Below are 23729 nucleotides of genomic sequence, written 5' to 3'. Positions count from 1 at the left end.
GTTGCCATGTTTCCCTTTGCTAAAACATAGATGCACATTTAACTTGTTTGATTTTCGCATAACATATTCAATCTTCCTTTGTGCTTACTACTTAAAATAATAAGGTATGTTTTAAATGTGTCTCTATCTATCTATCTATCTATCTATCTATCTATCTATCTATCTATCTATCTAATATATCTAACATTTCAAGTAGCTCTGAAATCCCAAAAAGCATCCAAGTGCCTGAACTCAAATACATGCATTTTATCTGAGAGTACTGTATATCAATGTCATGGTTGCATGTGATTTTACCAAAGACAATATCAGAGAGGTACGTTTTACCGAAAATAAAATACAGAACGAATACCGATTTTTTTTTTTTATTGGGGATGGGGCAATCCCCGTTTTTTCTATCCTTGTAACCCCACCCCAACCTCACCCATTTTAGCCTGTTAACCCACTCCCTTATATATATTTAATTAACATTTCGGCAAAACGTACCTCTGTGATTTGTTTTTGGTAACATTACTGGGTACCGATGTCATTAGTTTAGTTTGCCTCATGCCTGCATGCATGGTATATGTTGCCTTCACTGAATCCATTGTTTATAAAAGCAGACATCGCCCCACAGCAGACAGGAAGGAGTAAGGCAAAGCAATCTCGCCCACAGAGGTCAATGGAAAGAGTTCCCAGAAGGGTCTCCTCTCAGAAGCAAGTATTGTGTGCATCTCTGACTCACATCATCCTGGGGTCAGCTGTCAGATCTTGTCAGCTAGACAGGGGTACTCCTGAAAGGCCCAGGGAAGACTGAGCTCTAATGAGAGCCAGCTGTCTATCCTGAGCAGAATATCTGCCATTGGGCACAACAGTGCCCGCCACAGTCTCACTGCATCATTTAAAGGCGTTATTTCTCGTGTATATATCTTGTTATATCAAGCGGTATGTTTTTTCTATGTAAGTAGTTAGTCATGTATTCTTAGTATATAAATTGCATTGCTATTGTTTCATTAAATGTGCACTTCTGTCTTTTGGTATTTTCCAAACTACCAGTGTATTCACATATGTATTTTAAAGCCATATAAACATGTCTTGTATTGAATTCATTCATGTCAATATATAATGAAAGTCTCCCGGTGCATGACCTTATTGAATAAAGCATGGGGTGCTAGGAACCTCTCTATCTGGAAAGATATAATGATTGGCCAGATATGCATTCTGCAGAGCCATGTTTAATGCTCTCCTAAATCAGAGCCGCTCGTTGAATACTCAGAAGTACAGGAACTTAACTTGACCAAGATGGTTTATGTTGTTCTGAATAAACTACTTTGTTGCTAGCATTTATAAGCTGCTGCCGCCAGGACTTACTATCCAGTGTGAAGGTAAATTGCTGTTGCAGTCTGAGGAGTTGGAAAACACCCAATTCTCCACATAAGGATTTCCCTACTACTCATTCAAAAATCCAGCCAAATGTGGAATCGGTTCTACCCATCACTCAGTTTCACCTCAACATCACAGAGGGCAAGGCCAAGAAGATAAGGGTAACACAAAAGGCAAAATGGTGTGTTTGTCCCTCAGGAAAAACAAAGAGGTGATGGTTGGAAGGTTTAGAATGAATCTTAACCTCTGGAATTGCTCTGGGCCAGCCCATCGTTCTTCTCCTGCCAAGCCATTACAGAAGGGGAAAGACCATATGCAAATCAGGCTTGGTCCCACCCCAAAAGGGGCAGTGCAGCCCAAACTGCTAGATCACATCCCTTGTGCAGGAGACCACCAGCATCCCCAAACATGTTTCGGCCTTGTCCCTCAACCTCTTCTTCAATAGGATCACAAACATGGTGAAGCTCTTCCTTGAATAGGAGATAACTTTCCAGTGTTACATCGCAAGAACATTCTTGCTCAGGGATTATATCTGGGTTTTGCTCTTCTGGGTAAAAGCTGCATTTGACTCTATGGAGGGCACAGGGGGGGAAACTTCTCTGAGTTAGGAAAAAATATTGTATGTCCCCTCTAAGTCAATTAGGATCCGCAGCACACATTCAAGGGGATCCGGTGTTTCTAGGAATATTACAGATCTCTCTGGCTTCCACTGACCTGTGTGTATTCTTTAAAATATTATGTAATTGCTTACAGCATACACATAGCTCAAAAGCAGCGGAGTGCCTTACAATAGGATTGTGCAAGCCATGGGCATGTTATTTTGGGCACTAATAGACCACATCTGACTTATGTTGTGCCTTATGGTCGCTAATAGACCACATCTGATCGGTGTTGTGCCTTATGGTCACTAGTAGACCACATTTTGACTGGGTTGTACCTTATGATCACTAGTTAACATTAACGTGCCTCGTGCTATGCCTTTCCTAATGTTGCTGTCCATATCACGCTAGACACTCCCTAGTTCTACCCACTCATCTGCTCCATTAGCGGTAACAGAATCCCCTACCTCTGATACTATACCATCCTGTTACTGGAATTGGAAGGATGCTAAACCTAGCTTTATTGCTCTGTACCATGGCTACTGCCATACAGGTGGACTCTAGCAGCCAAGAACACATCGATCAGTCACCAGTACCTACCTCAGACCTAAGCCTACTAACCTCCACAAATACTATGCAACCAAATCTCTCTATACTCTACAAGGCCCGAGAGACAATACCCTACGCCTCCTTACCATGCGCCACGTCCAATAGAAATAACAGACTTCGCGATAGACTAGCCAAATCATATGAACCATTGAGAAGAGCCCTTCTGGCCTCCAACCTCAAAACTAATTACAAACCCAACCTACGACTGCCTAGCCACTCTAAGTTGCCTTCTCCAATATCCACCTTGAATGTGAATACCCTTCAGCTCAATAACCTCAAACCCAAAGTTTGCTTTATCTCTGACAAACCTATCCGAGCCAACAAAACACCTGAGGCCCCCCCTCTCAAAGGAGCGCTTCTCAATGCTAGATCACTAGTCGCACACGCCACCGGTATTGCCGACTTAATCACTGAAGGGAACCTGGATTTCCTCGCAATTACGGAAACTTTGCAGTAGCATAAAAATATGTTGAGCTGTCCCAGAGTTCATGACACATTCCTTGGCACATTTTAAATTCACACATCTAGTAAATAGTTGCCATGTTTCCCTTTGCTAAAACATAGATGCACATTTAACTTGTTTGATTTTCGCATAACATATTCAATCTTCCTTTTTGCTTACTACTTAAAATAATAAGGTATGTTTTAAATGTGTCTCTATCTATCTATCTATCTATCTATCTATCTATCTATCTATCTATCTGTACAGTCTATATAACTAATATATCTAACATTTCAAGTAGCTCTGAAATCCCAAAAAGCATCCAAGTGCATGAACTCAAATACATGCATTTTATCTGAGAGTACTGTATATCAATGTCATGGTTGCATGTGATTTTACCAAAGACAATATCAGAGAGGTACGTTTTACCGAAAATACAAAACAGAACGAATACCGATTTTTTTTTTTTATTGGGGATGGGGCAATCCCCTTTTTTTCTATCCTTGTAACCCCACCCCAACCCCATCCTCACCCATTTTAGCCTGTTAACCCACTCCCTTATATATATTTAATTAAAATTTCGGCAAAACGTACCTCTGTGATTTGTTTTTGGTAACATTACTGGGTACCGATGTCATTAGTTTAGTTTGCCTCATGCCTGCATACATGGTATATGTTGCCTTCACGTAATCCATTGTTTATAAAAGCAGACATCGCCCCACAGCAGACAGGAGGAGTAAGGCAAAGCAATCTCGCCCACAGCGGTCAATGGAAAGAGTTCCCAGAAGGGTCTCCTCTCAGAAGCAAGTATTGTGTGCATCTCTGACTCACATCATCCTGGGGTCAGCTGTCAGATCTTGTCAGCTAGACAGGGGCACTCCTGAAAGGCCCAGGGAAGACTGAGCTCTAATGAGAGCCAGCTGTCTATCCTGAGCAGAATATCTGCCATTGGGCACAACAGTGCCCGTCACAGTCTCACTGCATCATTTAAAGGCGTTATTTCTCGTGTATGTATCTTGTTATATCAAGCGGTATGTTTTTTCTATGTAAGTAGTTAGTCATGTATTCTTAGTATATAAATTGCATTGCTATTGTTTCATTAAATGTGCACTTCTGTCTTTTGGTATTTTCCAAACTACCAGTGTATTCACATATGTATTTTAAAGCCATATAAACATGTCTTGTATTGAATTCATTCATGTCAATATATAATGAAAGTCTCCCGGTGCATGACCTTATTGAATAAAGCATGGGGTGCTAGGAACCTCTCTATCTGGAAAGATATAATGATTGGCCAGATGCATTCTGCAGAGCCATGTTTAATGCTCTCCTAAATCAGAGCCGCTCGTTGAATACTCAGAAGTACAGGAACTTAACTTGACCAAGATGGTTTATGTTGTTCTGAATAAACCACTTTGTTGCTAGCATTTATAAGCTGCTGCCGCCAGGACTTACTATCCAGTGTGTAGGTAAATTGCTGTTGCAGTCTGAGGAGTTGGAAAACACCCAATTCTCCACATAAGGATTTCCCTGCTACTCATTCAAAAATCCAGCCAAATGTGGAATCGGTTCTACCCATCACTCAGTTTCACCTCAACATCACAGAGGGCAAGGCCAAGAAGATAAGGGTAACACAAAAGGCAAAATGGTGTGTTTGTCCCTCAGGAAAAACAAAGAGGTGATGGTTGGAAGGTTTAGAATGAATCTTAACCTCTGGCATTGCTCTGGGCCAGCCCATCGTTCTTCTCCTGCCAAGCCATTACAGAAGGGGAAAGACCATATGCAAATCAGGCTTGGTGCCACCCCAAAAGGGGCAGTGCAGCCCAAACTGCTAGATCACATCCCTTGTGCAGGAGACCACCAGCATCCCCAAACATGTTTCGGCCTTGTCCCTCAACCTCTTCTTCAATGGGATCACAAATATGGTGAAGCTCTTCCTTGAATAGGAGATAACTTTCCAGTGTTACATCGCAAGAACATTCTTGCTCAGGGATTATATCTGGGTTTTTCTCTTCTGGGTAAAAGCTGCATTTGACTCTATGGAGGGCACAGGGGGGAAACTTCTCTGAGTTAGGAAAAAATATTGTATGTCCCCTCTAAGTCAATTAGGATCCGCAGCACACATTCAAGGGGATCCGGTGTTTCTAGGAATATTACAGATCTCTCTGGCTTCCACTGACCTGTGTGTATTCTTTAAAATATTATGTAATTGCTTACAGCATACACATAGCTCAAAAGCAGCGGAGTGCTTTAAAATAGGATTGTGCAAGCCATGGGCATGTTATTTTGGGCACTAATAGACCACATCTGACTTATGGTGTGCCTTATGGTCGCTAATAGACCACATCTGATCAGTGTTGTGCCTTATGGTCACTAGTAGACCACATTTTGACTGGGTTGTACCTTATGATCACTAGTTAACATTAACGTGCCTCGTGCTATGCCTTTCCTAATGTTGCTGTCCATATCACGCTAGACACTCCCTAGTTCTACCCACTCATCTGCTCCATTAGCGGTAACAGAATCCCCTACCTCTGATACTATACCATCCTGTTACTGGAATTGGAAGGATGCTAAACCTAGCTTTATTGCTCTGTACCATGGCTACTGCCATACAGGTGGACTCTAGCAGCCAAGAACACATCGATCAGTCACCAGTACCTACCTCAGACCTAAGCCTACTAACCTCCACAAATACTATGCAACCAAATCTCTCTATACTCTACAAGGCCCGAGAGACAATACCCTACGCCTCCTTACCATGCGCCACGTCCAATAGAAATAACAGACTTCGCGATAGACTAGCCAAATCATATGAACCATTGAGAAGAGCCCTTCCGGCCTCCAACCTCAAAACTAATTACAAACCCAACCTACGACTGCCTAGCCACTCTAAGTTGCCTTCTCCAATATCCACCATGAATGTGAATACCCTTCAGCTCAATAACCTCAAACCCAAAGTTTGCTTTATCGCTGACAAACCTATCCGAGCCAACAAAACACCTGAGGCCCCCCCTCTCAAAGGAGCGCTTCTCAATGCTAGATCACTAGTCGCACACACGCCACCGATATTGCCGACTTAATCACTGAAGGGAACCTGGATTTCCTCGCAATTACGGAAACTTTGCTCCATAATGCAGCAGGACCTGCTCTTATGCTAGCCATCCCTGATGGCTACACCATAGTCAGACAAGACCGTGATAATGCACGAGGTGGCAGTATTGCTATTATCTCTAAAATGGCTCTTGGTCTCAGACTAGTCCCTACCCAGCTATCAGAATCATGTGAAACTCTCACTGCCAAAATTCAGATAAATAACTTGCAATCCCTTACTATACACCTTATATATAGACCACCTGGCCCTCTTGGTACCTTTGAGGAAGACCTGCATAATATAATTATGAATAACCTTAAACCCACCACGCAACTACTCCTATTAGGTGACTTTAACCTAGGCTTTAATGACCAAATGGACAAAAACGCAATGGAAATAGCCAATACGATCAAAGCACTAGGCCTCACCCAAAAAGTCAATAGACCCACTCACCTTAAAGGGAGAATACTGAACTGGATAGTGGACCTTAACTGTTCAGCCACTAATTCATCCATCTTGCCATTAGCATGGACAGACCACTCTCTGATCTCCTTTCACCTATCCACTATCAGACCTACTCCACTGGCTCAACCACTAGCGCCACCATGTTCAACCAGAAGTAAAAAAAAGTATTACGGTAGAGAAAGTTATCCCCGCCATACTGCCCACAGTTAACGCACTGCCTGAAAATCTTAACCCTAGCAGCCTAGTTCAGGAATTTAACAACACTATGCTCACCACACTGGATAAAATTGCCCCTATCAAACTTAGGCCTAGCAAATCAATAGCCCACTTAAACAAATGGTTCACTCCACAACTCAAAGACCTCCGCACCTTAAAGAATAAAAGTGAAACTAATTGGAGGCTCTGCCCCTCTAGCGAGAACAAAGCCATATTAACCGCACTTTCCTCACACTACAAGAAGGAAATTTGCCAGGAAAAACGTAATTCATACGACGGACGTATTGCTAACTCAAATTCAAGCATGAAAGAACTCTTTTGCATACTCAAAGAATTAGAGTCCCCTATTGCTATTCCTGATGTCTGCACCAAGGACAAATCCTGGTGTACAGACATCCACCAGGCCTTAGCGAATAAAATTGACACACTCCAGAATAAAATTCAACAACAAAAAAAAAGCTCTAAACTTACAGCACTCGCCTAACACTCTCCTGCCTAATGAGTCACCATTGGCACATATTAGTACCTTCCATTTTTCCAAAATGTCTACCCTAGAGGTAGAAAAAATGATCCTATCTTTGAAGCCCTCAAACTGTAAAGGCGATATCTGCCCAGCACAGCTAATAAAAGATGTTGCTAGAGAACTCTCCCCATTCATAACCAAACTGATAAATGCCTCATTTGCTACAGGTACCATACCCGCCAACCTCAAACAATCCTGGGTGTTACCACTCCTCAAGAAACAGACACTAGATCCGCTTATTCCCACTAACTACCGGCCCATTACTACGGTCCCATTTCTACTAAAAATATTGGATAAGGCCGCCTACATTCAAATTCAAAAGCATTTAGAATTGCACAAACTTCTAGGCAACAGACAATCTGGTTTCCGTCCACTACACGGAACAAAGACAGCCCTAATCGACCTAAAGTCCCAAATAGACGAGTTGAGAGACAAAGGAAGGACAGCACTCTTGCTCCTACTTGACCTCTCCGCCGCATTTGATTTGGTCAACCACAAGGTCTTATGCCGGCACCTTGACTCTGCAGCTCACTTCTCCACGGACGCCATCAAATGGATTGAGTCCTTCCTGAGTGAGAGAAGCATGAGAGTTTTCTCCCCCTCAGCAGCTGCCGACCCTACACCCATCCTATGCGGTGTTCCCCAAGGGTCCTGCGTCTCGTCTACCCTCTACAACATCTTCACTAAGCCACTGTTTGACGATCTGGACCAGCTGGGTATCACCTACACTAACTATGCAGATGATACTCAGATTCTCCTCCCACTTTCTGGGGATTACGGTACGGACATGGGTTTAGTGAACAAAGTTTACCTTATCATCCAAGCATGGATGGCTACTCATGGCCTGTGCTTGAATGATGATAAGACTGAACTTATAATTCTGGGTTCGCAGGCCAATATCAAAAAACTAGGCCAAGAATATTCATCATTTAATATTGATGGAAATACCATTAAAGTTTCCAAGGAAGTAAAAACCCTTGGATTCTACTTGGAATACACACTGTCCTTTGATAAACAGGTCAAATCCCTTACCTCGGCCACGGCTTACACCTGCAAATTACTCAGAGCTGGTAAACCGTTCCTCTCTGACAATAGCTGTCTGATCCTGGCTAGAGCTCTAATACTTTCCAGACTCGACTACTGCAATGCCCTCTACAGTGGGGCCAATAAATCTACCATTCGAAAGCTCCAAACACTACAGAATAACGCCTTAAGAGCAGCCCTAGGCATAAATAAGAAAACCCACATCTCTTCCTTGAGACGTCAACATAAATGGCTATCCACATCTAACAAAATACTACTAAAAACTCTTTCCTTGACACATAAAGCCCTTAACAACGCAGCCCCTAGCTACCTCACAGATAAGCTTCAGAGAAGAACTTCTCTCAGACCTACCAGAATTGGGAATACTAATTGTCTGACTATCCCCAAATACAAGCTCACCACCATCGGGGGTAATAGCTTTATTGTTAAGGCAGCCAAAAGCTGGAACTCATTGCCTCAGGAGCTGAGAGCAGACCAACCCTACTCACACTTCAGGAAAAATGTAATAAAACATATCACTGCTACGAATCCTTAGTCTCCCATCACCCTAGAGGACTTGCCCACTTCTATAGTGATTTGATCCTCCTGCAGTAACAGCGGACTACTGTACTAACATTGACTTCTGCATTAATTTCTGAAGACCTTGTGCATTGTGATTCATTTGGGAGCCAGTATTTTACAAAGGGCCCTACGTGGCACATTTATCTTCTGTACAGTGCCTTTTGTTCAGTTATTTAAGTTCTTCGGTTATTCCTTTCTTCGTCCTATTTTGCACATTGTATATATCCTGTATTCATGTAAAAAACTGTATATCTTGCTATATGTAAATATTGTAACCTGTGTATACGTAACTATATAAGTTTTGCATTTCCTTATTGCTGCACACTTTTACTCACGAGTCTGGTGCGCTTAACAAATGAATAAACAAACAAACAAACAAACAAATAAACTAGCGCAGTGCTGTGAGGAAGGGTGGATGTTTTCCAGAACTGGCAGATGGTGGGGACATTTAAAACCTCTGTCGGTTTTGAGGCCCAGATGGTCAGGGAATGACAGGAGAAGGACTGCTTGCTAGTCTTCTCTTCATGGGCTTGCTTGGACTCCAACCTTTGATGGTTTTACTATGTAAGGTGCAAGAGCCTCCAGAGGAGGGGTGTTTAGCCACCAAGTATGTTGGTGTTCTGCTCTAGGTTGCTTTGTCACAGAGACATGCAGTTTTGAATATAATGCTGGCAGGGAGGGGGAGCCAGTGACTCTCATACAGTGCTAGAGAGATGTGGTTGCATTTTCAGGTGCCTGTCACAATACACCATGGTGGGTGGCCTTGAGGGTGGCCGGATGTGCAGCTGGAAGCCCACCAAGGAGGGCATTTTCCATGTCAATGTGTGAGATTATGAGAGCTTGGACCACCATGCGGAAGCCATGCACAGGCATGAAGGGTTGGATTTTGTGGACTGTTGAGATCTGTAGCCATGTAATGTTTGCCTTTTTGGTTATGTGCTCTTGGAAGAAAAGGTTCCTGTCAACAATGAATTTTAGGGATTTGTTTATATATGTATGTGCCAGTTTTGAGATAGTGCATTCTGTTCAAGTGGATACAGGAATAGAGCACAATGCTATGGACACCCTTAGAAGGATAGGCTATTAAGAGTAAACTTGAACGGACTGGGAGAGAGGGGATACAGAGAACTACATACAGTGGCTAGAGGTCAGGAAGGCAAAGGCGGATGCAATATTAGTGGCTAAATCTGTAGCTATGCTCCAATTGTAGCTATATTCCTGCGAGTTTCAGCAATCTTTACCATCCAATCAACCTTTTGCATTTTGCAAAAAAGGCCACAGAAAGTATGTAACAAGGTCCATCTACTGCAAAGCCTGGCTCCTTGATCTGTTAACAAATCAACCTTCTCCTAAAATGACTTCAAACTGGTTACCCGCTGGTCTGAGAGGTACAATTGAGGCAGGACCACACACACCCCACAAATGGAGCAATGTTTTGCCCACCAGCTTCAAACAAATATAAAGCATTACCAACCAAAGAACCACACCTGCGGCCCCAATATAAGTCGGTTTCTGGTCCCAAAGATAAATATGTTCAACATTAGACATCACTGTAATAAAAGAAAAGGGATTTTCTCCTAGCTATTTACCTGGTGAGTTGTGTGCTAAGATACAAGTATCAACACTACAATTTTGAAATCACAGGTATTTCATGGCTCCGTGTAGACCTACCACTGAAAATTCCTGCTTTAATTTTCATTAAAAGAAATAACTCTAAGATGAATGTGAATGACTATGCTCAATGTCTAGTGATCAGTTAAATAGGTGCACTATTTTGTAATTGAAAATATAATTCCTTGTCCCTTTAATAGTTTTATTTTAAAACGTCAATTTACTAACAATAGTATTTCAGTGGCAATTCCTGCATTCAAATTGAGTTCTTAGATACTTAATTCTCAATCGTCTAAATGTTTTGATCCACATCAGCCACTTCTTGATTGCCAGTTCTCAGTTTTGAATTGTGCATAATCTATAACATGGGTCCACTCTTGATCATCAATATGCAATACTTGATTTACAATCACCTGTAACCTGGATCCTCAAGACGCTCGGTTCACGCCAACCTCAGATAATCAAGAATTCACAAATGAATACAACTCATCAAGGAGTATAAAGAAAGACCAATAGGAAGACAAGTATAAAAAGCATAAGATGCACATATCCCCTAGATGTGAATGACTATAAGCAATGTGCACACATGCTCCTGATGAGCTATTATATATTGTAACACGTGTTAAGGATCCAGGTCACAGATGATTGTAAATCAAGAATGGAGGATTTGGTTGCCAGTGAAGGCATCCTCTCTGAAGTGCAAGCGGGATTCAGAGCCGGGATCTCAACGGTAGATCAGGCTATGAGGCTGGACCTCCTCTGTCAGAAACACGTGCTTCTCAATTCACAATGTCTATATTTGGCATTTGTGGACATACAGGCGGCTTTTGACACAGTTCCGAGGGATTCTCTTTGGGCTGTGCTAGAGGGCTTAGGTATTCCACCCTCCCTGGTTAATGCTATCAAGACACTGTACTCTGGGAGCATAGCACATATAAACTGGGGGTCAGGAGAGCTAACTAATCCAGTATCCATAGAGGTAGGCAGGGCTGTGTTTTGGCCCCTTTGCTATTTTATTATACATCAATAGTCTGATTCCTAGCTTTCTAGAAGCTGTGAACGATGCCCCCATGTTGGCCAACAAAAAATAGAGCCTCATGTTGCTTGCAGACGATGCAGTCTTGCTTTCAAAGACTCCGGTCGGTTTGTAAAACCAATTGGATGTCTTCACACACTTTGCTCTGCAAAGGGCCTAAGAATTCATTTTTCCAAAACCAAAACCATGCAGGTTGGTGGTGTTGGGAGAAAGGCCCGAGCATGGGTAAACTTTACCTTGAATGCCCAGCCCCTGGAGACTGTTGACTCATACATATATCTGGGGTTGATCTTCTCAAACAATTTGAAATGGCAGACCCAGATAGCAAGGTCTTCACTTTCGCACTTGCGCCAGTGCGGTATTATTAGAAACCTGGTGACTAGACTGGAGGGTGAGGCTCTTTCAGTGCCCCTAAAGATTTACCAGGCCCAGACTATCCCAGGGATAACATATGGCACCGATTTATGGGGAGCAAATGATTGCACTGTGATTCAACTAGCAGAAAATACATTCTTGAAAGCTTTGCTGGGCTTACCCTGTAATGCGCCATCTACCTTCATGGCATGCAAATTTGGTCTTATTGAGATCCAATATGCCATTGTGATGCAGCCAGTGTTTTACTGGCTACGCATTTGGAACAACAGAGCTTTGGTTTTGTTCAGGGAGGGTTTGGTGGAGGGTCTTGCGACACCGGGTGGCGGGAAGCTTCCTTGGTTTAAGCTTGTAATAACTATGCTTTTTAATATTGGATTGGGGGATCTTTGGAGCGATCCTATAAAGTTGGGTTGTGCCTATAAGAACAATTTTAGAGAATGGGCCTGGTGTAAGATGATTGAGAACTGCCGAAATGGGAAAAAAAGTGTGCTTACCTGCTGCTTAAGGACGTCTGGGGGTCGGAGGTCTATCTCGACCTCCGGATGTCAGCAAAATTAAAATCTTGGTTTGCCAAGTTCCGTTTAGGCATACTCTCACTGGCCCATGAGTCCTCTAAGTGGAAGAGTGGCCCTTGTTCCTCACCCGTATGTCCCCTCTGTTTGGGAGGGCGCATCTTTTCTTTTTTTGCAAAGCCTACTCTTTGGCAAGGAGGTGTTGGCTAGTCCCAGTATGGAACCACCTGGTGCACTTCCCAACTCCTTTAGCCATCCAAGCTTTGAAATGTTGTACCCTCCCTGAACATGTGTTGTTGGTCTCAAAATTCCTAAGAGCTACATTTAAGAACAGAATGTTGGGGACTATCATACGCAGAAAAATGGGAAAACACTAGTTTGGGTGGGTTGTGTGTACACTTGGGACTTCGCAAGCGGTCAGTGGTTTTATCATTGTATGTTTATCTTAACCAAAATCTTTTATTTAATGTGAACAATGTAGATATTATCGCATTATTTGTTTTTTTTATGTCTTGTTTTGTAAACTGTACTTTGATGGTGACTTGTCTTCCGAATAAAGTTATACTACTACATATATTGTAAAACGTGTTAAGGACCCAGGTCACAGATGATTGTAAATCAAGAATGGAGCACTGATAATCAAGAAAGGACCCAGGTTATAGATATAAGCCAAACTAAAAGAACCAGCAAAGCCCAGCTTGCACCCTCATCAATCCTCTGATGAACAGGACAGCTGCTGCCCTCCATGGATCGTTCCCGTGCAGTGGGTGAACGACTCATTGCTGAGGGTTTAGATTGGCATTACCAGGCAGCAACACTTGATATTCAAGGGTGATAACCACCATCGACCATACACACACTACTGTAGGTTTATTTACTGCAATCTAACAAACATGGAATATTTTTATTGAAGAGTTTACTTCTTCCTATCTGTTCTTCTTATTTAAATAGAATATGCTGCTTCTAAATACATAATTAAACCACTGAGTCAGTAGCCACAAACAGAAAACCAGGCTTTGTTAGTGTTGGCTTCTAGAGTCTTTGAAGTCACTGGATGGCAAACAACTCAACCGCCACTATATGTGAAAATGGTGGTTTTAGTACCGAAAAACATGGTAACAGGGACACTCTTCATTTTCATTCACTGCAACTGCTGTTAGTCTGTTTGCAAGGAGAGGGTGTTTCGGTCTTTCCTTCCTTTCAGTTGCATCCTTTCCAGGCATGCAGGCAGCTAGGCCTCATAATTCATGCACGTCCTGTATCATCTCAGCACCCCTATGGGAATGGCAAGTGCTTGTCCTCTTGCATCTATCTTCTCTTTCCTCCCACACTCTCTTTCCCTCTCCTGTCCCCTTTCTTCTTCCTCTGTTCTATCTTTTCCTTCCCTTTGTTTTCTCTCCTGCTACCCATGCTTCTTTGCCTCCCTTTGGTGCTCTCTCTCTCTTGCTTACCCTGTCCCCTTTGCTTTCTCCCCTCCTTTCTATGCTTTCTCTCCTCTTTCCATGTCTTTCCATGTCTTTCTCCCGTCCTCCTCTGCGCCCTCTCTCCTTTTCTTGCTCTCCTCCTTCTCATGTTTCATCACCTCCCTTCGGTGCTCTCTCTCCTCCTGTACATGTGTCATTTGCTTTCTCCTTTCCTTCCCTTTCTTTCTCCCCTATTCCTCTCCTCCTCTATCCTTTTCTTGCTCTCCTCCTTCTCATGTTTCATCACCTCCCTTTGGTGCTCTCTCTCCTCCTTTACATGTGTCATTTGCTTTCTCCCCTCCTTCCCTTTCTTTCTCCCCTACTCCTCTCCTCCTCTCCCCTTTTCTTGCTCTCCTCCTTCTCATGTTTCATCACCTCCCTTTGGTGCTCTCTCTCTCCTCCTTACCCTATCTCCTTTGCTTTCCCTCCTGCCTCCAAGGCTCGCTAGTCAACACACCGCACTTTCTGTCCTCCTGGCTCTCTCACCTCCCTTCCGTGATTTCTATTTATCCTGCGCGCCAGGAACCAGGGGCGCTCTGCATTTCATAGTTCTCACACCTCCTGTAAGAGTTATTGGTGAGGCAATGAACTGTGTCCCCTCCTGCTTGCAGAGAGAGAGAGAGAGAGAGAGAGAGAGAGAGAGAGAGAGAGAGAGAGAGAGAGAGAGAGAGAGAGAGAGAGAGAGAGAGAGAGAGAGAGAGAGAGAGAGAGAGAGAGAGAGAGAGAGAGAGAGAGAGAGAGAGAGAGAGAGAGAGAGAGAGAGAGAGAGAGAGAGAGAGAGAGAGAGAGAGAGAGAGAGAGAGAGAGAGAGAGAGAGAGAGAGAGAGAGAGAGAGAGAGAATACACAGTGAGAGTGTAAAACAAACTGCAGAAAAAGATGTGCAGAGAGAGAGCGGCGAGTGCAGCAAATACAGAGAGGGGTACAGAGTGCAGAGAGGCAGAGACATTGAGCACAGAAAGTGGGAAGACTTGCAACTAAAATATGCACCCCTGTATGACTCCTGAGCTCTACCAATGATGTATAAGTACTTTTTGAAAGGTGCTCTTGAATGCCGCACAGATTATGACAGATTGAGTTGTGTGATGGATGGAGTAGCGAGGATGAAAAACGCAAATGGATATGAAGAAGCCCACTTAAGGTCCTTTCCCTCTAAATCTGCCCTATTGTTTTTTCAAACCCAACATTTTATTAGACAGGAAGATCAAGAATGAGAACATGCTTTGAGGCAGTCTATAAAATCTAGCACCTGCCCCTTACTTACTGCCATGTCTTCCGATCCTTTAGAATGCATTTTTATTATTTTATTAACAGTATTTAGCATAGCACCAGTGGCTGGCAGAATGCTGTACAGGATAGCACAGTACATATGATAAAACCCCAATAATGAAAAACCAAAATAAAATAAACCCCCAACAGACAATAATCCCAGTATCAGCAGTTATCGCAGCCAACTGTAGAAAAGCAGCAGCTTCAGTTCCCAGAAGGTGCAAGTAGCGAATAAGCTGGCAGAGAGATGCAGAAGAAAGGAACTTCCACTGAATAGACTGGTTGGAGGTCAAGGATTTCTTGGCGGACCAATGGAATCGTCTAGAAAGCCTGGGGTTTGTTTCAAGTGAATTGGGAAACCCCAAGATGTGGGAGTTTTTTCTCATGATAGAGTGCATGATATGGCATTTGTGAGGCGCCTATATACAAGTGTTTTCAAGGCGCGACATGGCAAGTAAGGAGGAACAGAGGGAGGACAGAGACAACGATCTTACTAGGCCAAGTGATACTGAGATCGCGTAAGTGCAGGGGAGCTTACAGGCAGCTGTAAATGGGATCAAAACAATAACAACAAGTGCGGCCAGCAGGTGGCAAGTGCAAGGGTAAGTGCAGACAGCAGGTGTCCAAAAGTACAGTTAGGGGGACTGTAGGGTTACAGATGCAGATCCAAGTGCAAAAGTTGCCAGGAGGCAATGCCGCTGTGGAACTGGACGGGCAGAGACCTGGGCCCGACATCAGAGGGTAGGCAGGTGACCAGTGCTGTATCAGACAGGAAATCAGCATGGGGCGAGGAAGAGAGACGGCAGAAGCAAAGAGGAAGGTCTTGAGGTGCTTACAGAACCAGAGATGGTTCTCCTCAAGTTTCAAAGCGGCAGGGAGGCTGTTCCAGAGGAAGGCCCCAGCCAAAGAAAGAGATCTACCACCAACTTGTTGCTTGGAGAAGCCATTGACCCTGAGGGAGTTGGGGTGGAGGAGCTAAGAGCTCGAGTAGGAAGGTATTTACGCAGAGAGAGTTGGAGGTATTGAGGACCCAGGCCCCAGAAGGCCTTGTGGAAAATGAGGAATGAGGAGGGTCTTGAACTTAATCCGTGCAGCCCTTGGAGTCAATGCAGAGATTTCAGTGCTGGAAAGATACAATCCCTGGGCTTGAGGCCAAGGACAAGTCTAGCAGTCCTTTTTTTGATGGGTTGGAGAGGGCGGAGAGTAGAGGCAGGCAGATTTAGAAAGAGGCAGTAGCAATAGTACAGCCTAGAGAGTACCAGAGCTCTAGAGACAGTGAGCTTCTGGGGGAAGGAGAGGAAAGGAAAAATACTTCTGAGGAGTTGCAGTTGGTAGTTTGACTTCCGCATGTCAACCAGTGAAGAGGATGCAGTGCAGGTAGGTGCAGGTAAAATGCAATAATGTTAAAAGAACAAAGTGATGTTCACGAATCTATGTGATCACTGCGCCACCCGTAATTCTGCAGACGAAAATGTTGATGACCATTACAGCACGGCGCAGTGATCAGATAGACCACTGTCGCGGGCATCCCCCACCTCACCGTCCCCTGGCCGCTTACCTTAACGGCGGCACACACGGAATTGTGCCACTGACTTCCCTTGATCCCTGCGGAGTCAATTGCCACCCACTTGCGTGGGTCGGTGCTGGCACCGCTGGGTCCTCTTTTTTTTTTACACTTTCGTGTCCCCTGCTCTCCATTTCAACCCTCGCTTCCCTTAGTCGCAGTAATGGGGGTCAGCATTTTTGTTATAGGCATAGGCACAGTTTTAGTACCAGGAAACCTTATGAGGTCACAGTACTGGTATGATTCCATGTTCACAGGCCAATGGTTGAGATTTAATTTCATCTCGTAATAAAGTCATTGTTCTCAAGAAAACATGATTAATATTGTCAAAAATACAAAACATTTTAATGATTGAAGAAAGAAAAAGGAAATGTTCCATTTCAGCAAAACCTAGAAATTCATTTTACGCTATTCTAAGGTTCATCAGGGGAAATCGTAAGTAGGATTAGATTCAACGAGAAACTTCAAAGCGTAATGGGCATTTTTCAAGGCAAGCAGGCAAGTGTGATTGGAAGGCCAGACTGTTTTCAAGACTGTTTCCAAGGTGTTTGCCGCTCGCTTATTAGTATTCAGTAATTGAAAATAACAGTGGGTCTTTTGCCAGCCGTGGCTCTTTCTTTCATAATGACACTGATTATAAATATTTCACACGGAGTGGATGAACATATCTGTCATGCTCAAAATAAGGATCCACAAAATCATAGCATCCTGAATGTACATGAAAGAAACATTATTTACATGTTTTTATAAATAAGTCCCAGAGGTGCACAGAAAATCAGCATACCACAATGCAATGAATAACCCCCTTCCCACTGCGCCCCGTGGTGTCACACCTCCCTGTTAGTTAACAGTACATAAATCCTTCTCTGTGCTCTCCCCATTCATGTGATTTAATACCCTGTCCCACTCTCAGCAGTCCGCTAGACCCCCTTCCGGAGTCCAACATCAGTCAGCGTCCTGCCAGTTTCCCCAGATCTGATAATGATTTTGGGGGAAACCCCTGTCTCTAAACACAGGAAGCTGTAGGTCACAAATGTAGTCCATTGGCTAGTGCCATGTTGAAATCCGTGGGGCCAATAATTCGCCCCATCCCATCAGGAACCTTAGTTCTTTATGGGAAAATTTGGAATCCCCCGACACGTGTAGCAGGCAGAACTTAGGGCAGTCCGGAAATGGCTTCCCCAAAACCTTTGACAATGCATCTCTAACCACTCCACAGCAGCACCTTCTCCTGGGGCAGACCCATATAGTGTGGAAGAAGGTGCCCTCCTCCAACCTGCACCGCTGGTAAAAAGAAGAGAGGAGAAGGTAGACACCCCTGCCCAGTTCTCCTCTGCAGTGGAAAGTCCCTGGAGATTTCCTATTCACATTTACTCTTGCCGTGGGGCTGGCATACAGCAATTTCACCCAGCTCTGATTTTTGGGGCCGAATCCCATCCTCTTCAAATTTGCCCACAGATACCCCCAACACACTGAGTCAAAAGCTTTTTCCGAGTCGAGGGCAATAAGGGCAGGTGGTCCAGCGCTTCCCAGTAAAGAAATACATTGGTCACTGTGGATCAGGCTGCCCATGGCCCCAAGACCCTATTGGCCATCACCGTTGCTAGTATATTTGGTTCACCATTCAGCTAAGAAATTGCTCTCTGTGTGCGCTGCAACTGTCTGGGGGTTTCCCTTTCTTATGCATGATAACTATTGTAGCTTGCTGGAGGCCAATCGGCAGCTCTTCCAGACTATTGAGAAACATCCCTCCTATTGCCGCTCTCACCTTCTGCCCTGCCACCTGCCTTCCAGAATTCCATGGTAAAGACATTGGGGCCAGGGGGATCTTCTCTGACTGCAACTGCTCAATTGCAAATTGGATTTCCTTCTCAGTGGGCTCAGACTCTAGGGCTTGACTCTCCGTTTCCCCCACTCTAGGCAAATCTATGACCCCCAAATATCCTGTCGTCGCCTCCTCCAGAAACATTACACAGATTAACATCAAATCATGAAAGGCAGTGAATTACATACTTTCGTCCAACGGTTGATCCAATCAAGGGCAATCAGATGAAAAGTGGGAAGAGTATCAGAAGGGGTAACAAATGAGTCAACACAAGTGGCATGTGTTGGTGCAGATTATAAACAGCCGTCAAAGAATGTGCAATGCATTGTGGTCAGGGCAGGTGATTTAGGAAAATTAAAAACACCTAAATATATTTTACTTAAATAATCGGCTGTAGCATTGGCAGGCAAAGTCATGAATTCCTCCTCAAATTGTGACGTATGGTGGATGATATGCAAAACAAAAAACCAGGTGAAACCACCCAGTAGTGCCCAATGCTCTCACAATGCTCTCACAGGTTTCGCCTGGTGTTTGTGTTTTGCAAGTTAGTTTGGATCCTAGTGTCATAGGATCGTCAGTAAGCCCGATAGCTCCTCAAAATATAACGTAACTTAAGACGCCTCCTGGTTTTTGAATTTAGAAGAAACAGAGCTTTTTGGATTGTGGTGCCCGCTTCTTCTTTTGTTCTTTTATAGTGGTTAATAAACACACCAAAAACATATTCCACAGAAACAGAGTATAGTAGTAGCAGCCCAGGCATCTTTATAAAGTAGCAGAGTAGCGCCCAATGCATAGCATTCAAAATAACTTCCTAAAAGAAGAGCTACAGCTCAACTTCTCTCGGGGTTGCGCTCTAAATGCATCATCGAATAGCAGTCAGAAGCAGTCCTACCCAAGTACAGGCTGTCCCCTTGGGAGAGGGCAGGCCTCCACTTGGGGAGAATCTGTCCAGGCACAATGACACACCCGGGCCATTCAATCTGGACATTGCTTCATACTCATTGCAGCAGACCTCTCCAGACCTGCAGCATTGCAACTGCCTCCTTATCACCACTGGTTATGTGCAGGGAGTATTCCTTCTTCCAAAAAATGTCTACTGTTAACCTCCTGCCCCATCGTGACATCTAGTTATCGGGGTGCTGTTCTGCCGAAATATACTTAACTTTAAAAATGCCATTTAGAAATGAAAATGTCTCCTATAGCTCATCCTTCCTTTCCTCCATTAAAAAATCGAAATGTGAACCTTTACTCCTTCACTGTAGTTTCATGTAGTGATGTAGATGCGATCTCATTCTTGTCTCAAAGATGCGCATTTTATGCAGTCGCCCATGCCCACTGCTCTGTTTGGGGCCAACAGAAGCATGGCGCACCCCCGGAATCACGATGCACTCAAATGAACACAGAATCTGCCTCATGGGAAATGTGCATGCTTTTGCTCGTACGGGTGTGTGCGTGGGAGGCAGGGAGGCATGTGAGTGTGTGTGTGTATGCTCATGTGTGCGTATTTGTGTGCCACCGCTGTCATATTTCTGCATTTGGGTTTCCTCAGCACAACATACCCCCCTAAGATACACAATTACTAGATCTATCAATACTTGCGTTTTGGCAGGAGCTGCTAAACCACAGTTGAACTCTGTCCTTCTGTTTCCATAGTACTTGCACTTCCGGAAACAGTGAAAAGCATCCCGTTTTCTCTGTACCCAACTGGTTGATGAATTTTGTTTTGTGAATTGTAATGCTGATTCCTGTATTGTACTTTAGTGGTTGTTTCCTAGCTTGCAAAGCTCTCTGTTGACTATGTCCTGCGTTGTGCTGCAAACATGTATTGAATGAAATAAAAGAAAGCAGTGAGTCAAATACACCAACATTGAAATCTTTTGTTGAAAACAGCTCCCCTTTTTAAAGCTGTACGATTATCCTCACACTTTTTGTCATGAGTACTCCATGGTATTTACAGAATATATCTTGTAGTGACTCGTTTACGTTTAGTCAACAGGATAGTTATGAATGTTGACAGTGACACTGAATTTACAGTAAGTCTCCTTTTTGGGTTTTGGCCCATCGATGCCACTTTAGCAACACCTAGTGGAGCAAACACCATTGGCATGGATAGAGGTAGAAGGCAAAAGTGTAGGAAAACATAATTGGTCTAGTGATGTGTCATTATACCCTCCCTTTGTAGGTTTCTGGCGTTGTGATTTGCTGAAAGGTGAACATTCGGTGTGTCTCTTGATTATAATTGGTTGCCATTTCTGACAGTCTGATTGAAAGGTCCCCAAACGACAGAGGATTGATGGAACGTTGTTTATTTAGCTCCACTTTTTTGTTTGGAGTGTGTGTTTTGTGATAGGTGCATTAATGATTGTTGTACCTTATGATGGTGTTAATCATTTTGCTGTCCTTTGATGCAGCACTGAAACTTAAGGTGGGCAATCTGTGATAATGTTTGCTTAGCATGAAGCATATTGCTTGTTGTCGGAACGATTGTATTGGTTTGTGTTGATTCAGTGAACAGAAAAATCATCTTACATGCAGTTACTATACCAGGCTTACCATGGCATTATTAGGGAATTTGAGATAGTGCTGTACATATATTCATACACCTGTGGGGCAGTCCCTTGCATATCAGGATTATACCAGATTTATGATGCCGTTTCTGGGGTGCTGAGTCTCCCTTTGGATTATGATGGTAGTGTCTCCAAGACTACACCTTAGATGTGGTGATGTTTTGTGCATATGGAGACATTATTGGCACATTTGAGCCCGACCATAGCATATTATGTCAGCACCTGCACATGTGAGGTTATACCTGAGCATTTGGTGACTATTCCAGACCCATAATAGCACCCATGACCATCAGTCTGGCTTCAGAGCTGCAAGAAGCATGGAAGCTGCTCTCCTGAAAATCCGTGAAGACCTGCTCTCCCACCTCGATTCCAACACCCCCTGTGTCCTCATCTTACTTGATCTCTCTTCTGCCTTTGACAAGGTCAACCATGCCATCCTACTCAACCGTCTCTGTGGTAACCTGGGTATCACCGATCAGGCCATGGCTTGGCTGACCTCCTTCCTCTCCGATCAACCCTCCCAGGTTCAACATGGGTCCTTCCTCTCCTCTATCTCCATCTCTGCCTGTGGTGTTCCCCAGGGGTCTAACCGCTCTCCCTGTCTATTCGTTCAATACCTGGCACTTATTGCCCACCACATTGCCGCTCTCTGCCCCAACTTTCAGTGCTATGTGGATGACACTCAACTCATTTTTAGGCTCCCTTCTGCCACCTCTTCTCCTCTCATCTCTGACTGTCCGCCATCCAGGAGTGGTGTGCCGCCAATGATCTCTGCCTTAATGTCAGTAAGACCAAGATTCTCATCATTGGCACACCTGCTCCCACCTTTCCTGTAACTCTCTGGTCGGCCTCTCTTGGCCCTCTTTCTGCTCCCACCTGTGAGGCTAAAAACCTCGGATCATCTTCGACTCCACACTTTCCTTCTCTTCTCACATCTCCGACATCTCTAAGAAGTCACACTACCAGCTACACCTCCTCTGAGGTATTCTTCCCTTCCTTCCCTTCCCCCAGAAGCTCACTGTCTCCAGAGCTCTGGTTCTCTCTTGGCAGGGCTACTGCAACAGCCTCTTTCTAAATCTGCCTGCCTCTACTCTCCGCCCTCTGCAACTTATTCAAAACAGGATTGCGAGACTTGTCCTTGGCCTCAAACCCAGGGATCTTATCTCTCAGGACTGAAATTTCTGCATTGGCTCCCAGTGGCAGAGAGGATTAAGTTCAAAACCCTCTGCATTGTCCACAAGGCCTTCTGGGGCCAGGGACCTCAATACATTGAACTCTCTCTTCCTAAATATGTTCCTTCTCGAGTTCTTCGCTCATCCACCTCCAACTCCCTCAGGGTTAGTCACTTCTCCAAGCAGTGAGTTGGTGGTAGATCTGTTTCTTCTGCTGGGGCCTCTCTCTGGAATAGCCTCCCTGCCTCTCTGAAACTTGAGGACAACCATCTCCAGTTCTGGAAGCACCTCAAGACCTTCCTCCCTGCTTCTGCTTTCTCTCCTCCTCTCCCCTGCTGATCTCCTGGCTGAATCTCTAATTGCAGTGGTTACCTGGCTACCCTCTGATCTCCAGGTCCTCTCCCCACCAGTCGCACACCTGCACTGCCCCCTGGGCAACACTTGCACTCAGGGACTGTTTCTGCATCCCTACAGCCCCTACTACCACTTGACACCTGATGTCTGCACTTACCCCTGCACCGGCCTCCAGCGGGCCACACTTTTATTTATTGTCTTTTTTTAATTTTCTTTATTTACTTACTGTTATCCTATGTACTGAACTGCCTCTTCCCCACATTTCCCCTGCACTTTGCCCTTGCCCCCTCCCCTGCACTTGTGCAATCTGAATGTCACCTGGCCTAGTAGGATCGTTGTCTGTCTTCCCTCTGTTTCCCCTCCCTTGCCTCGTCGCGCCTTGAAACACTTGTGTATAGGCGCGTTAAAAATGCCATATCATATCATTATTGGGACATTTGAGTGTGAACTTGACATATGACAACCAAAGCCTGATGACTTTGCCAGTGCATGTTATCCTATGGCTTTTTGCATTCTAGTGATTGTGCCAGAAAGGGATACTTTGTTGCACTATTGGCTCCATCCTTGTCCTTATCCATCACCATTATGTGTGCCATCCAGTGCTATGGATCCTGGAACCAACAATAAAACAACCACACTTTACTAACTACTAACCACCCCAGCTCCTCGCTCCACTGCAGCTTACCTCCCACATACCATGCATTCCCTAATGGGATAGCCTTACTACACACAAAACACACAAGCCACACATCATCCACAAGAACAAGCTGCCAGAAACAACAAACAACCCAGACACTGGACGTTGCCCCTCTGGAATACAATAACCCCAGTGCACACAATCCATGCACACTCAGAAAGCCGACACGCACAGATGCCAGTTTCTCCTGGATCTGCAAGCACCAACAGAAGAGCACAACCTCTATCCTATACCTCTTCCCTCCCTAACCTGCTCCACCCACACTCTTCCAGCAGAGCCCTGTGACTGGCTTGAGACCATGCAAATGGTAACGGTGTGCGGTATAAATCAACATAAAATAACATAACAAGCAAAACATCCCTTTTCTATCTTTG

At 44.3% G+C, this 23729-nt stretch overlaps 1 protein-coding gene across 7 annotated transcripts in view; it reads left to right on the top strand.

The window, feature by feature from the left end:
• The window catches only part of TRPM3 (transient receptor potential cation channel subfamily M member 3), a 1922641-nt gene that overhangs the window by 243040 nt on the left and 1655872 nt on the right, over positions 1–23729 (top strand). The gene's annotated exons all lie outside the window — the stretch shown is intronic.

The sequence above is a fragment of the Ambystoma mexicanum genome, chromosome 6p (assembly GCF_040938575.1).
Source record: "Ambystoma mexicanum isolate Mex_15411 chromosome 6p, UKY_AmexF1_1, whole genome shotgun sequence".
In the NCBI taxonomy this organism is placed as follows: Eukaryota; Metazoa; Chordata; class Amphibia; order Caudata; family Ambystomatidae; genus Ambystoma; species Ambystoma mexicanum.
This window is presented reverse-complemented; position numbering and strand designations above follow the sequence as displayed.